We start from the raw sequence: 11,580 nt of genomic DNA, 5'->3' as shown, positions 1-11,580 counted from the left end.
TTAGTAGACAGTTATTATCCACATTTTATAGATGGGAACCTAGGTAGAAAAAGCTAGGTGCTAATCAGCATCTAAGGTGAATAGGCAGGATTTTGATGCTAAGGCACAGTGATCCCAATTTACTCTTTTCAGCCACTGTAAGAACACTTGGGTGCCTAAATTCATTAAGTAATTTAATTTTGCCTAGCAAAGATCCATGTATGTCAAGACTTGTATAACTTAGTATATCTGAAGCAGTCAGCTAAGCATCTCACCCCAGCCTAAGCTCTATTATGATCTAAATCAGACTGGGAGGTGCATTGGGGCTGTTTAATGCCCCAATTCCTTACGTAGGAACAGGCCATACTGAGTGACTGTCTGATGCTGGAACAGTGATAGCCTCCATCCTTCATCCAAAAGCTGCCCGGTCCATCTTTTGTTAGTTCACAGAATTCAATTCCTAGGAGAGTGCCCTAAATCTCAGGCTATGGGAAGCCAAGAATATGGGATTTTTGAAGCCCAGTGGTAAGGGTACTCCATTCAGACAGGGAAGTCCTGGATTTTAGCCCTTGCTGGTTTTTTGACAAATGATCATGGAATCATAGAATTACAATTCTATGATCTTCTGTCAAAGTGACAAATTTCTTTGTTAATTAGGGATGGAGAGGACCTCAGTGGGTTACCTAGTCTAATCCCCTGTTCAAAAAGGAGCATCCCCAACTAAATCATCCCAGCCAAGGCTTTGTCTAGTGGGGTCTTAAAAACCTGCAAGGATGGACAGTTCACAACCTCTATGGGTAACCTGTTTTGGTGTTTTACTTCTCTCCTAGTGAGAAGGTTTTGCTAATATCTAACCCAAAGCTCCCTTACTGAATCATCAGACCATTGCTCCTTGTTCTGTCATGTGCCACCACTGAGAACAGTTTGGCTCCATCCTCTTTGGCACCACCTTCAGGTAGTTGAAGGCTGCTATTAAATTGCACCTCAGTCTTCTCTTCTCCAGACTAAACAAGCTCAGTTCCCTCAGCCTCTTCTCAGAAGTCATGTCCCCCAGCCCCTGAACCATTTTTGGTGCCCTCTGCTGGACTCTCTCCAATTCGTCCCCATCCTTTCTGGAGTCAGGGGCCCACAACTGGACACAGGACTCAAGAAGTGCCTTCACTAGTGCTGAATAGAGGAGAAGAATGACTTCCCTCGATCTGTTGGCAACGTGCCTACAATTGGAATCCAGTATGCCATTACCTTTCTTCACAACAGTGGCACTTGGTTGGCTCATATTCAGATTACTGTCACTGTAACCGTCAGGTCCTTTTCCACAGAGCTGCTGCTTAACCACCCAGTCCCCAGCATGTTGCTTAGCTAGTTAGTCCCCAGCCTGTAAAGTGTATGGGATTGTTTTGTCCTAAGTGCGGGACTCTGCACTTCTCCTTATTGAACCTCATAAGATTTCTCTCGGTCCAAGTCTCAAATTTGTCAAGGTCTCTCTGAATCCTAACTCCATCCTTCAGCATATCTACTACTCCACCCTGCCTGGTGTCATCTTCTAACATGCTGATGGTGTACTCCATCCCATCTTCCAGGTCATTGGTGAAGATACTAAACAAAACCAGCCTCAGGACTGACGCCTGAGGCACTCCCCTTGCTACCAGCTGCAAGCTAGATATTGAGCCATTGACTACTACCCTCTGAGCCTAATGATCCAGCCAGTTTTCTCTCCACTGTACAGACCATTCAACCAAGCCATAATTCCTTAGCTGGCGTGCGAGAATGTTGTGGGAGACCATGTCAAAATCCTTGCTAAATTCAAGGTGTATCACAGACACTGATCTCCCTGCATCTACAGAGCCAGTCATCTCATGATAGAAGACAATCAGGTTGGTCAGGCATGACTTGAATCCATGCTGACTGTTCCTAATCACCTTCTTCTCTTCCAAGTGCTTAGAAAGGGATTTGTTGAGAACCTGCTCCATGATTTTTTCAGGGACTGAGGAGAGGCTGACTGGTCTGTAGTTTCCTGGATCCTTCTCCTCCCCTTTCTTAAAGATGGGCACTATAGTTGCCTTTTTCCAATTGTCTGGAACTTCTCCTGGTTGCCATGAGTTTTCAAAGATGATGGACAGCAGCTCTGCAATCATATTGGCCAACTCCCTCAGGACCCTTGGGTGCATCCCATTGAGCCCCATGGACTAGTACATACCCATTTTTTCTAAATAGTCCCTAGCCTGTTCTTTCACCACTGTTGGTTGCTCCCCTTCTTTGCAAACTGTGCTGCCAGGTGCAGTAGTGTGGTGGCTGACCTTGCCTGTGAAGACTGAGGTGAAAAGGGCATTCAGTTCTTTTCTGCATCTTCTGTCACTAGGTTGCCTCCCCCATTCAGTAACGGCCCCACACTTTCCCTGATTTTCCTCTTGTTACTGACATACTTGTATAAACCCTTCTTATTACCTTTCATGTCCCTTGTTCGCTGCAACTCCACTTGCACTTTGGCCTCCCTGACTTCATCCCTGCATGCCCCAGCAATGCTCCCTAGTTGTTTGTCCAAGGTTACACTTCTTATGAACCTTTTTTCTGTGTTTCGGCCCACTGAAGAGTTTCCTGCTAAGTCAAGCTAGTCTTCTTCCGTACTTGCTAGTCTTCCTGCACATTGGGATGATTTGTTCCTGTGTCCTCAGTAAGGTTTCTTTAAAGTACAGTCAACGCTCATCTCCCCTTTCAGACTGGCCCCCCAGGTGATGCAGCCAATTAGTTCCTGAGTGAGTTGAAGTCTGCTTTCTGAAGGCCCGGGTCCTTGCTCTGCTGCTCCCCTTCCTCAGGATCCTGAACTCAGTCATCTCATGTTCACCATTGCCAAGTTGCCATCCATGACTATATTCCCCACCAATTCTGCCCTGCTTGTGAGCAACAGGTCAAGAAGAGCACAGCCCCTAGTTGACTGTTCCAGCACTTGCACCAGGAAGTTGTCCTCAACACTCTCCAAAAACTTCTTGGATTGCCTGTGTACACGTCAGGGTGATTTAAGTCCCCAGTAAAAAACAAGGCCTGTGATTGGGAAACTTCCTCTAGCTGTTTGAAGAAAGTCTCATTTACCACGTCTTCCTGGTCTGGTTGTCTATAGCAGACACCCACCATAACATCACCATTGTTACTCTCCCCTCTGACCGTAACTCAGTGACTTTCAGGAGGCCTATGTCCAGCTTCATACTGGAACTCTGAGCAAACATATGGCTTTTTTACATACAGCACAACTCTCTCCTCTTCTCCCCTGCCTGCCTGGCCTGAACTGTTTATACCCATCCATGACAATGCTCCAGTTGTGCAAGCTCCCACCAAGCCCCTCCTATTCCAGTCACGTCATAGTTTCAGGACTGTGTGAGGACTTCCAACTCTTCCTGCTTGTTTCCCAGGCTCAGTGCATGTTTGTACAGGCACCTGAGTTAACTAGCCAGTTGTCATACTTTCTCCGGAAGAAGAGACTGACCCCTCCTGCTTGTGTTTCCTCTAGGTCACCCACTTCTCCACTTACCTTAGGGCTTTCCGACAAACCCAGTTTAAAAACCTCCTCAGTAGGTTAGCGAGCCTGTTGTGAAGATGCTTTTTCCTCTTTGGATCAGCTGAATCCCATCTCCTCCTGATGGCCTAATGTAAAAGCACAAACAGTTCTGGCAGCTGAGCCTCCTGGGTTTTGCCACAGGCAGAAGTTTTGTTTGTCTATTACACCCAGAAAATATGTTATGTGTATTACTGAGCACCACCTACTGGCAGTTTCAGATGCCTTTTTGCATATTTACCAAGCACTTCATTTATAGAACATTTCTGTAATGGCAAAAACCCACTCATTGGTGAGATGAGACTGTTATGCTGCCTACTTGTGATGATGAACTAACTCATATGAATTTGAACAGTTAATCACCTGTGCTCATTAGAGACTGAGTGAATAGTATGTGAGATAATGGATAGGTAGGTCAAAGGAGGGTTATTATGAGAAATGGACGATGGATATTAGAAGGGGCATTAAAGCCAGGGTTTCCAAATTACAGTATTAGTAAGCAATGAAAGTACTTAAGTTCATGTAATTAAAACTATACCATGCCATAAAGAAAGAGTACAGGAGTAAATAAGTGGCAGAGATTAGATTTATTTTCAATAAATATGGAGGCAAGCACAACATGATGTTGATATAGCCCGAACAAGGAATGTAGAGTCATAAATTAAAAGCCACCTTTTTGCAGGCCTGAGCTATTCAGTATAAATGACTAAGCAGTACAAAGCACATTGCCAAACACATAGCCAGGGAGTCAAATATCTGATTGTAATGATGATAAAGAGATATAGTTCTGTATTAGATTTCTTAATAAATTTACAAAGTAATGTTCTACAACAGATTGGTTTGTGAGACTGAAGACGAATGAATACACCAAAGTGAATTTCATGAGATACAGGATTTGAGTGCAATTGATCCAAAGAAAATATAAGTGACAAGATTAGGGCTAAAATAAAACAAAAGACTAAACAATTGTATTTTCTCACATACAACATGCCCCGGGATATAATATATGCCTTGTTTATGAAAGGCAGAATAAAGAAAAAAGATATTTTCAGTTATGACTGCTAATAGCATAGAGCCTAATCTTCATCTGACTCATCTTCCTTTTCCTGCTTAGGCTATGAAACAGGAAGAGAGAGACCAGGAGCAGATACCAGTCAGAAAAATTGCCCTAAGAAAGGTTAATTTGATTAATGGAACATCAAGACCATTAAAAAGGAGAGGAGGTGGTTAACACCGGTGGAGTAGAGAGCAATGAGCCATTATGTCACTCCTGTGGAGTGGAGCAGGAATGTAATTAGGGTGCTTCTATCCTGGGCAGAAAATTAGCTTCCGAACTTAATACATCCACACAAATTTTGCTGGGCTGATTGTGGGGGAAATGGTATGTGTTATATGTGAGAAAACACAGTACAACACCTATTTCTACTGTTGGCACTGGACTCATGACCCAGTCCTGATACCTTGCCTCAGGCAGACCCAAAACCTCACACTGACCATAATTTCTTCCATTTGATAATAGGCAAATTTTATTGATACAGAGTGATAGCAGATAAGAATAATGTAGGAAAGGCAAACAAAATAACCTCCTGATACTACTTATCTACCAGTTCCAGGTTCAGAGAGGGAAGATATGTCTGGCCAGTATGCAAACACTATCCTGTGGTTCTTGGTAGACTGTCAGCAGTCTTCGAGGTTGAGGGCTAAGGCCCACCTCCCCAGTGGGGTGGGCGAGATGGACTGATGGTGGATCCTCTGCCCATGATGGACTTGGGATCCCCCCACAGGACCTTCCTGCTGCTCTGAAAACCCTCCTTTTCTATTTTTTCTCTTCTGATGACTCTTCATTTCCTCGAGGTTAGAGAGGCCCCTGCTCTTGTAAACTTATATTCTCAATTGAAAATTGACAGTACTAAGGTTAGCTCAGTGGTATCCAATCTTCTGACTTCACACACTAGCCCAACCCAGACCTGTGTCTGACTGCACCAACCTAATCCCATGCACCAGATGCGGCTGTGCACTGGCCCATGGGGCAGAGGTTATGCAACACTTAGTTAGCTGAAAGGGTGGGCCCATGTTTTACCATAATGGTTTAATAACGGAAAGCTGGGCAGTAGATGTGTCTGAAAACAGAAACATCAAGGGGTTGGCACAAAGGCAGAAGGAGACTACTATCTATATGATGCATATGTACAGCTTTCATTGCAGCTCTAGTTCACTTAGATTTTTCAAAATACATATCAACTTCTTTCGGTCCTGTGCTCTTTTCTAAGTAATAATTTTATTTTGGTCTTATCTTAACTAATACTGAGCACAGTATTTCAGATTGTGTCTAAACAGTGCTTCCAATGCTAATGTTCTCAGCACTTTTGTTGTATATACTTTTTTCAAAATAAAACCTGGTGTATCATTTGCCTGCAGTGTGGAAGTCGGCTTTTTCACAATAACCCCATCAGGTTTTTTTATCATTGAGCTCCACAATTGTTTCCATTTTCCACAATATCTGGCAGGCCTGTTCCTTGGTTGCAGACTAATTATTTCACATTGAGCTACATTTACCATCTGCTGGTTCAATCATCTAAACCATCCAAATCCTTTGGAATTTGAATGCATTGTTCCTCATTATTTGTTCTCTGCTTCCATTTCCAGTATCAGCTGCATAATTGGAGATCTTGTCTTCACTATTTTTGTCTGCATTTGCATGAATTGTAGATGACCCCTATGCTAGTCTTGCCTAAAACTTCCCATTATATCTTTATTGCAGATAAATTTGGCCATTTTAATTTGGGGTGGGGGGGGGACTGAAGTATTCCATTCATGATCTCTAGCTCAGGAAGGGTTGAGCGGAAATAATACAGCCAGTTTTGAGAAAGAAGCTACTGAGTGAAATTTTGTTGATATAATTTTGTTCAAGACCTTTTTAAAGTCCAGTGCCTCCATGTGTTGCATCAGGAGTTTGCCATTAAGCAAGGGCTAGTTTGGGGATCAGCGAACTGCTGTTGGCTGTCTTCCTCAGATATCTGCATTATAAACTGTAGGACCATTTTAAGACTATAGAACTTATTAGGGCCTATTTAATTTTCTGACTGTCCTCATAATATTCAGTGTGTCCTCAGGCCTTACCAAGCCTCTTGATTCATTCAGAAACAGCCATGGGGAACTGGAGCTCCTTACAGGACCCAAGGCAAAATGAATTCTGCTTTCCTCTCAGTGCCCTCTGTCTGAGCCAGGTAAAGTAAAAGCTTCTTAAAGGCCTGACTTCTAGTTCAACTACTACTCCTAATTCTTTAGAAGACTTAAATCCTGTCACACAAGTGAGCGATAACCAGGTTTAAGACTCAAACTGCTTTCTACCAAGATGAATGTGTTGAAAAAGAAAGGCTTGCAAAAATACAGTAAATTGAAATTCATGATTTTTGGAGCCAGTGGAATTTCCCCAACAGGAGAAAGAAGTCTTAGAGAAAATAAAGTTGGGAGCTACAGGCAAGAACAGCAGTTTTTGAGTATTTAGAGCATGAAAGGAGTTGGCTATATTTAAAGCCAGTTAGAGAAAACAGTTTTTAAGGGGAGTTAGCAGTGGGAACCAAAGGAGAGAGCTGTGGTAGCAAGAGAAAAAAGCCTGAAGGCCATAGCAGGGGTACAGTATCTGTCTAAGTAATTATAGCTCATCTCAACAGAAGCCCTATGCTGAGAAGTAAAAGAAAGAACAGGCCTTGACAGTGGCATGAGGATCCTCATGACCAGAGGATGAGCCAGTCTAATTCATTGCCAAACTGACCAGGTGAAAGAACTGTGCTTTAATAGTGTTAGCTTAGTGCAGATGGGCCCGAAATGTCTTGGCAAAGAGACAGGAGACGTTCTGTATGTACCTCCCAGGACGTCTGCTCACTAGGAATGAAGCTGTTAAATGAAATGCCTGAAATGTATGTGGGAATTCACCTTCTACCTGTTTTGCACTTCAAATGGCCTTGCTAGATATTACCTGGGTGCTTTAGAAGTGTGGCATGTTTCAGATATTCAATATTAGGCAGATATTTGAAAGTATCTTAATGCAATATATTTAATGATGGGGGATACCACCTGGGAGTCTAAGTGAGACTTCAAACTGCCTGAGCTAATTGGATTGCTATTATTTGAGATAATCTTATTGGGATGCCTGGAAATGAGTTTTATTCTTCATTACAAGGACAAAGGGCTGCATCTTTAAAGGGCAACACTAATATATGCGCAGAGGGCAAAGAATAATGTACTCTAAAGCTCTCTGTGGGCTCCTGCCATTTGTGACTCATTTTGGCACAGGTATAAGGGGGAAGCAGGCAAATGCGATGAGGACAAATGAAAAGTGGGAATTAAAAGTAAAGGGGTTTGAAAACTCTCCCTGTGACACCGTGCAGAATATGGAAAATGATAACATGCATTCTTTGGTTTTGTTCTAGAAAATTAGACCATGAAGCCCTGAACTGCTTCATGGGACTGAAATTCTGTGCTCTCATCAAGGCCCCATGACTTCAGCTACTACAATTTTTTGTCAAAGTTTTGTGCTGTGTCCTGTACTGTTTCAATATATGCTTGGAGTATAAGAGAGAGGAGAGTGGGCAGGGAGCTGGATATGGTGCCATGATTCCTAGGCTGCTTCAGCCCTGACGTAAGTTAGAACAGGGGACTAGAGGCAACCGCAGGGGGATGGGGAGCTCTGCTTTCTGCCCTTCTAGTACCTCTTCCTTCCCCCCAAAGGCCCTGTGCATGTTTGGAGGTGGGAGGAAAGGTTGTTGTAGCAATAGGGTCTACTGACTTTGTACCCATTTCCAAGAAAATGTATAATTAGCAGTAATCAGTAGCCAAACTAAGCTGTTTTTGTGCAGTTCCACTTCTGAATGGTAGCTAAGAACCTGCCCCTGTGAAGGATGTGTGTCTCCAGTAAACTAGGTCTAATCAAAGTGCAAAACTCTACTGTGCTATGTGACCTAGAGAATGCATCAAAACCAACCGGGTCACTTTCTGGATATTGTGCAGTCACAATAAACAGATTGAAAATGAGGCAAAGACAGAGAATTGTATGGTGAATAATTCTGAATAATAAATACATCTGAGAAAATTGCAATCAGCCTGTGAGAAATTCCTGAATAGAAAAAGAGGCTAGATTTGTTAACTAAAAAATTTGCTAAGACTTGCTTGCTTATGTGCTACTTCAAAGTCAGATCCCAGTTTCAGTTCTCAATGAACTGCTGACTTAGTGCAAGACATTGCTTCTTTGCCTTGTGTTAAGATCCATAGGGTATCATTTGCCTATACAGCTTGATGTACAAGTGACCTAAATAACATACAGACAATTGTCCCTGGCTAGTGATGAATATATGTAGGAAGAATTTTGGTTTGCAAGTTCAATATAATTAATGAAGTGTTACTAAAGCATTTTAAGAGAAACTGGCTCCTGCATTTACAATGCACTGTAATGATTTACTTGGAAGTCTCCCTTTGGACTCAGTATACAAGTTACAAATGATGCAAAATGTTACTGATCAGAGATATTGACAATCACTCATTGGTATTGACATATACAAGAGTCTCCACTTGTTGCTAGTGCAATTATGAACTAACTCGAAAGACTTGCTTTTGGCCAAAGGCTAAAGGAGAACTTTGTTTTCATCGTATTTCCAAACTCCTCCAGTCTCATTCTTCAATTTGGTCCTTCTTTTAGTTTTTTTTTTTTTTAAAGCTTGAAAGTCCTACATGCATTTCAACTCTGTCTTCCTTCTGTCAGTGCAAGACTGTTCCTTTCACCGCACAGGTTTGTGTTATGGACTAAGTTCCAGGATGATTTTTGTGGTCTTAACACCTGTGCCTTCAATCTAGAAGTAGTATCAGTGTTCAGGTCTTGAGCTATGTAACTTCAGGAGCCAAAATCCCACTGACTTTCCCATTGATGTGTAAGTTGCTAAATAATTTCTGAATAGGGAACAGGCTTCTAAGTCACTTGGGTGCTTTTGAAAATATTAATCTTTGCCTGCACTGGTGGTTTCTTCCCACTCTCCCGCTTCTCCATCAGCAGAGTTTGCAGTTTTGGGATCTGTTCAGTTGCTTGTAAGTCTCTTTTCAGTGTTTCGATCTGGCATTGGCATTACATTTCTCAGGCCTTCAAATCCCTCTCATTAATGCATAACTCCCATACCTTGGTAGTTGTTCCTTTTCATGCTGGTATCGGTCAGGAGATCTGGGCTCTCTGGGCATTTGTACACATGATTGTGCTGCAGTGCGTGCATTTGTACATATGGAGAAATGTGCATCAGCACTGAGAAAATGGCAGCAGTGCACTTTTGAACTAAAACATATAGAAGGCACTTCAGTTCAAAAGCTCCCTGCCGCTATTTTCTCAGAGCTGATGTGCATTTTGCTGTTTATTAGGGCTCTGCGAAGCTTTGGGTGCTGATTCAATTAGGAGATTTAGCTAGATTTGGCAGCTGAATCTTTGAATCTGAATTGAATCAGGAGACAAATAAAAAGGTCTGAATCAATTCGAAGCTCTCCAAATCGATTTGGAAAAGATTCAGAGACCTTTGGAGATTTGGGCAGTCCCTACTTGCTGCTGCAGGGAGCTGGACATGGACTCTGTCCTGGTAAGTAGGGGGTGGAGGGGGGGACTGAAGAAGAGGGAGGGGACATGGGGGGACTCCCACCAGGCCCCATCCCTGCCTGCTCCCTCAGCCCCCCAAGCCCCCCTGAGCCCCACCCCAGCTCCCAGTTCTTTAAAAAAAAAAAAAAGCCTCCACTCACCGGTTGCTGCAGTGGCCATCAGGGCCTCTGGGGTCTTGTGGCAGAGCCCTCCATGCAGCGCAGGGCAGTGGGGGGCAGTGGGGATCGGTCCCTGCCTGGCAGCAGCTGGTGAATCAGGGCTTTTTTTTTTTTTTAAAGGAGTTGAGACACTGGGAGAGTAGGCAGGTGTTAGGCCTCATGACAGAGCCTCCCACACAGCATGAGGCAGTGGGCAGCAGTGGGGATTGCCCCCCCGCCCCAACCTGGCAGCAGCCAGTAAGTGCTGGGCTTTTCTTTTTTTAAAGAGCTGGGAGGCTGGGGCTGGGTGGGGCAGCCACTGATGGGGCTGGGAGAGTGGATGGGCCTGTTTGATTGGAGATTTGGCTGATTCAGCAGTGGCTGAATCTCCAAATCAGTTTCAGCTGAATTGATTCAGGACAGTGATTCGAATCACTGAATCGAATCACTGTTCCCTAAGTCAGCTGATTCTGAATCCAAAGTGAATACTAGCTTTCTTTGTTTGTAAAAATGCATGCGATGCAGCACTGGATGTGTCAGCTTCAACGTGCCGGAATTCTGGCGCGTCAGAGCAGACAAATGTATGTGTATAAATCCTTGGCATTGTCTACCGATGGCTCCACTCTTCTACTCCTGATGATCCAGTCTGATCACTGCTGGTGCTGGCAGAAATTATTGACAGCTGCCACTAGCATGGTTTACAGTTGCCTGTTCATAATTTAGTTGGCACATCTCAGCCTTCTGAGTTAGCTCTGGAAGGAAATTCCTTTCAAAATGTTTACAGGATGGTTTGATTACACTCCTGGGACTGGGACTTCTCAACACCACATAGATCAAAGACTGCTCAGAGTCTCAATGTATTGAGTAATGGTGTCACATTACAAACACTGTATGAGCAAGCAACACTTTTGGCCTTATCTTTATCAAAGAGCATAATGATTGCCAGTCAGTTCAAAGTAGGCCAAAGTCAGGGCAACATCATTTCCTTCTCATGCCAGTTTCACAGTGGTATAAACTAGGGCTGTGTGAAGCTTCGGGTGCTGATTCGATTCAGAGGAGATTTGGCCCGCTTTGGTGGCCAAATCTCTGAATCCAAATCAAATAGGGAGACCAATAAAAAGGTCCAAATTGATTTGAAGCTCTCTGAATCAATTCGGAAAAGATTCAGAGAGCTTCAGAAATTCAGGCAGTCCCCACTTGCCGCCGCAGGAAGATGGACCCGGACTCTTGTGCCAGTAAGTAGGGGGCAGGGAGGGTGGGTGGGGGGTGTATAAATGATGGGGGACCCC

General features: G+C 43.6%; 1 long non-coding RNA gene across 1 annotated transcript in view; it reads right to left on the bottom strand.

Annotated features, from left to right (window-relative positions):
- Nucleotides 1-636: 636 nt before the first annotated feature.
- LOC109300113 overlaps nt 637-11,580 on the bottom strand; it is a 21,809-nt gene continuing 10,865 nt past the window's right edge. The window contains exon 3 of the long non-coding RNA XR_002098126.1: nt 637-781. This is a non-coding gene — a long non-coding RNA (uncharacterized LOC109300113). The remainder of the gene's footprint in view (nt 782-11,580) is intronic.

Source organism: Gavialis gangeticus, unplaced genomic scaffold (genome assembly GCF_001723915.1).
Source record: "Gavialis gangeticus isolate Ggan-Ray unplaced genomic scaffold, GavGan_comp1, whole genome shotgun sequence".
Taxonomy (NCBI): Eukaryota; Metazoa; Chordata; order Crocodylia; family Gavialidae; genus Gavialis; species Gavialis gangeticus.
Note: the sequence above shows the minus strand (reverse complement) of the source record. Positions and strands in the feature narration are given on the sequence as shown.